Genomic DNA, 4,577 nt, shown 5'->3' with positions numbered 1-4,577 from the left:
AGTTTTACCTTCAAAACTTTAAAACTCAAGAACAACCAGTTCTTTTAATATCATTTCCAACCCAAGATTTCTTTTAAATCCTCAAAATAGGATATTAGTCATACTGTTTTAAAGAAGGAAAAGCTTCTTTATTTTCCAAAACAATTTTCTCAACCAGATTCATAACACTCAACTCAAAACTGTTTAGAAACAGAAATTACCATTCTTCCTCAATGAGTCAATTCTTCCAAAAACCAAGCAGTTTCAAATACTATTTCTTAAAAGAATTTGGTAATAAAACTTACCTTATAAGCACAAATTTGCAGGTTCAATCACACAGATTCCTCAATCACTTTTGTGCAACAGTTCCTACTTCAAGAACACTTCCACCGCCACACACACACTTTCTTTTCTATCAAAAGGTTTCTTTCCCAAAAACAAAATAAGATAAGATCTTGTCTCTTTACTTTCTTTATATATCTTCTTAACCAAGACGGTGGTAGATTTATTCATATAAAACTCTTTGGGTGGTGGGTTTAATATTTAAAAGCGCAACCTTTCTTAAACATGAAGGCTACCCACTTCTCAAATAATATATTAATAAACCAATTAAGCACTTTATGCAACCAACGTGTAATTCAATTTATGTGCACACATATTGGTGAACACCTACACATGCATGCACAATATCATCTTTTTTCACATTTACGCATACTATGCATGCATTTAATTAAAGAACATGCATGTCAATCACGTATTTCACATAATAATCACATAAAGGTTACCTTGACCCAGGTTGTCTGAAACCCGGTTATAACATTCGATGTTCTTCTTTGATGCGAAGGCTTGTGATGGAGAACTCCTTGCTCTTTTGGTGCCACGTGTTTTTATACTCTTTCCAAGCAGGTGGGAGCTTGTCAATAATAGCCAAGACTTGACGTTGTTCACAAATCACATTCCCTCGACTAACACCTCCTAGGCAATTTTCTACAACTCATGAGATGGTAGATCTGTCATCCACCATTTGAAACCTCAAATAGAGGATGATAACATAATTAGTACTAAAAAGTTCTTCAGTGTCGTATTTCTCAGTAAGAGCATTCCAAACTTCTTTAGCTACTTTTAGTAGAGTAGCAGTCATAAAGTTCATCAACTAAGTAGGTTACGATGTAGTTTCGACACAAAAAATCATTTTTCTCCCATTTTCTAATTGAAGACTTTCGTTCAGCAGTTGCAGGATTTTCTACAATCGGTGTTTTTAGAAGAAACGTAGTGTTAATGATCTTCTGTTATCAAATATAAGAACTCCTTTGGTTTCCCCCATTTAAAATTCAAACCCTCAAACTTGAAAGATTTACTATGAACGATGGGTAGTGATCGGGTCCGTATTAACACACCATAGACTACAATTAGGACCAAAAGTAAGTATACAATTACTCCCAATATCGTCTTTCAAGTAATAAAGTGGTACAAGTACCAGATATCGTTCACAAGGATTGTAGTAAAAGTTTAGATGAAAGTAATATTAAGGAAATGATTTCAGAAGGCGAATTCAAAGACTTTGGTTTGAAAAGAGTTAACACAACTAAAAATTAACAGGAGATAATAGATAATAAAAGAAAGCCAGGGTGTATGACTTTCAGGGTGAGATGTAAATACTATTTCCAGTAGACCAATGCTGTCAAAATGCTACGGCATGAGACTATGTTGACAAATTGCTACAATACACAATCAGTAATAACTATTTTCACCATTTATTTTGAAGGTATTCCTCTCGGACTTCACCAATGCACTGATAGTATAGTTTTCCACTCATATCTTTATGAGGTATCCGGACCAGTGAAAGTGACAAAGGGTGTCTTCAAAATATATGGATAAACAAATCTCTTTGTTAAAAAATCACTCTCTCGAGTGGATTCCCATATCATTCAAGTTGACGTATTCTGAATGGCTTATCTCTGTGTCTATTCCACTTTAACATTTCAAAGTGATCAACCTGTCGAGAATTAACAATTTAGAAAATACGTATAACAAATATCTTTGTTAGCAACTCTCTCAAGTCTACTTCTCATATCATCCAAATTGACGTGCAATCAAATGCTCAGCTTAGAGTCCGTGGCACTCTAACACTTTTCAGAGATCAACTCGTCAAGAAGTGTTATTTGTTTTATAAAACTTGGAATGAAATAATGAAACATTATTGTTACATAAAAAGGGTCTACCTTATTTTGATGTACAATCTCACCCTTTCCGTCATACACCCGAGCTAATAAATTAAGCTACTCATGACAGTAAGTAAATTGCAAAAAATATAAAGTATGATAAATAAAGACAGAAAAGTAAATAACGGAAAGTTAATGACGGAATATAAATGACGGGAAATAAAATGCGGAAAGCGTGATAAATAAATGACGTAATATAAAGAGCAAGTAAGCGTAATAAATAAATGATGTAATAGAAAGAGCAAGTAAACGTCATAAATAAATGACGGAATATAAAGAGCAAGTAAATAAAGAAAGCGATTAAAAGAAAGCTTGAGATTAGCCAAAAGTTTACTAGTATTTTTTAGAGAGAAAGTGTTCTTCAAGTAGTAAGACAACTACTTAAGAAATGGAAGAGAGGATGATCAAAAAACTAAATCCAACATCTCTATTTATACTAGAGATGAGATGAGGGTATTTTAGACAATTCACATAAATTAGTCCTAAAGCAACTAAAAGTACAATAAAGTAAAACTTAGGGTTTTAATGTAACTAAATTAGCCAACAAGTTTTCAGCTAATATATAGTTGTCCAAACATAAGAAGTCTTTCAAAAGTCAGCCATTGTCATGTTAGTCAATTCCGAGTCCTTTTTCTTCTATTTCTCCACCATCAGGTCATGCTGCAACATTTCTGCAGCATCAATCAGCTTCAATTTGTCCTAAGTAAGTTCACATTAGCCTACCATAGAGTAAAAACAGGGAGATCGTTTACTCTAGCTCCACAAAAAAAGAAGTGGAAAATAAAGGACTAAGTGACTCAAGTTAGGATATAAATAGAAAATGACCTATCAAAAAAAGAAGAAAATAATGTTCAAACACTAAATAATTAGTGCGTATTAGGTAGCCAGAGGTTTTCCTTTCCAATTCAGAGTCCATAGTTTCTACTTAAAATTGTTGGGAAATAATTGTAAAAATGAGAAATAATTTGACAAGATCCTTCATCCGTCCATTGACGGTGACGTTTAAAATCCTATTGGGATTTATTCTTTTCTTCATTCTTTCCTCACACCATTTTGGTCGCGGTCTTTCAGCGTTAGTGCTCTATGATGTTCACATTCAGCTTGGGAGAGCAGCTGAGCCTTGATCGAATCCTTTTTCTTCATCTTCCTTTTGGCCAGAGCTTTGATGGCTAGAGATTTCGCCAGCTTTAAGTTGTCTTCCATCTGTTGTTGTTGAATTCTTAGCTTTTCCTCGACTTTCCGGGCTTCCTCACGTTCAACATCTGTGAAGTCAAACTCACCACAACTAGAGGTACGAAGAGGGATTTTTACTCTGATTTGGTCGAGTTGACTCCTCAACTGAGTCATCCGTTGGTCGTTAAGAATTCCAAATGTTGGAATAGAATGAATCCTTTCATCTGGAGGAGCATGGTGATCTTTGAAGAATTGAGGAGAAGGGAGGCTTAAGTTTCAGAGGAGAAGGAGGCAAACCCGGAGCTCTGAGCAATCTTGGTGGGATCTATCTTCTTAAAGATGATAGAGAGATTACCCTCTTCAGCGACACCTTTATTTTTGCTGGTGGTGTGCTGGTTCCCTTTATTTTTCTCCCCTGGGATGTAGATTCCCTAGGTGAGACACCCTTCTAAGCTGGTGTCGGTCTTGAGTGATACTAAATCGTGAAGTCGTCATCATCTTCAACATTATCATTACCAAGGTCTTGTCCAGCGTCAGAGAGAGAAAGATCCTCATCGACATCTTCTTCCTCATCGCTTTCTCATCACCAGCATTTAATGTAGAGGTGATGGGAAAGTCTTCGTTAATAGCTGGAGCTATAACGACATTATCATAATCCTTAGCGTCAGCGTCGGCTTCAGCTTCGTTGAATGTGATGGCATCCTCAGATTAAGGAATCACAGCTAGAGGGTCAGCTTCAGCCTCAACGACAACAGCAACTTCAGCTTTAGTTTACTCAGCAATTTTTTCTGGTAGGTCTTTCTCCCCCTCTTTGTCATCACCAATAGAAGACGCGAGATCATTAAGATGCTGCGAGAGGTCTTTAGTGAGAAGCTTGATGTTTGAAAGGGCCTCGGCTTAAAAAAAAAATTAAACTTGGTCTTCCTTGATGGGAATTTCTTGGTGGATCTGTTCTATTTTGTCCAAGACAGTTACCACTGTAGAGAGGAGGAGCTTGACGACCTCAACCATGTCATGGTATCCAAATAGGGCATAAGGTATCTAATTGATTCTTAATAGTCATTTGTGTCTAGATGTGTCATATTGGACATTATTGACTGTTAATAGGCCTTAATGGCTCACTTGGGTCATTAATAGACCTTAACGACGTGTTCTCGAATTTAAGAAAAAAGTAAAAGAAATTGAAGGAAAATAAAAGGAAAA

The sequence above is a fragment of the Cynara cardunculus genome, assembly GCF_001531365.2.
Source record: "Cynara cardunculus var. scolymus isolate 2C chromosome LG 13, CcrdV1, whole genome shotgun sequence".
Classification (NCBI taxonomy): domain Eukaryota; kingdom Viridiplantae; phylum Streptophyta; class Magnoliopsida; order Asterales; family Asteraceae; genus Cynara; species Cynara cardunculus.
The sequence above is the reverse complement of the archived record's forward strand: the minus strand, read 5'-3'. Positions refer to the sequence as shown.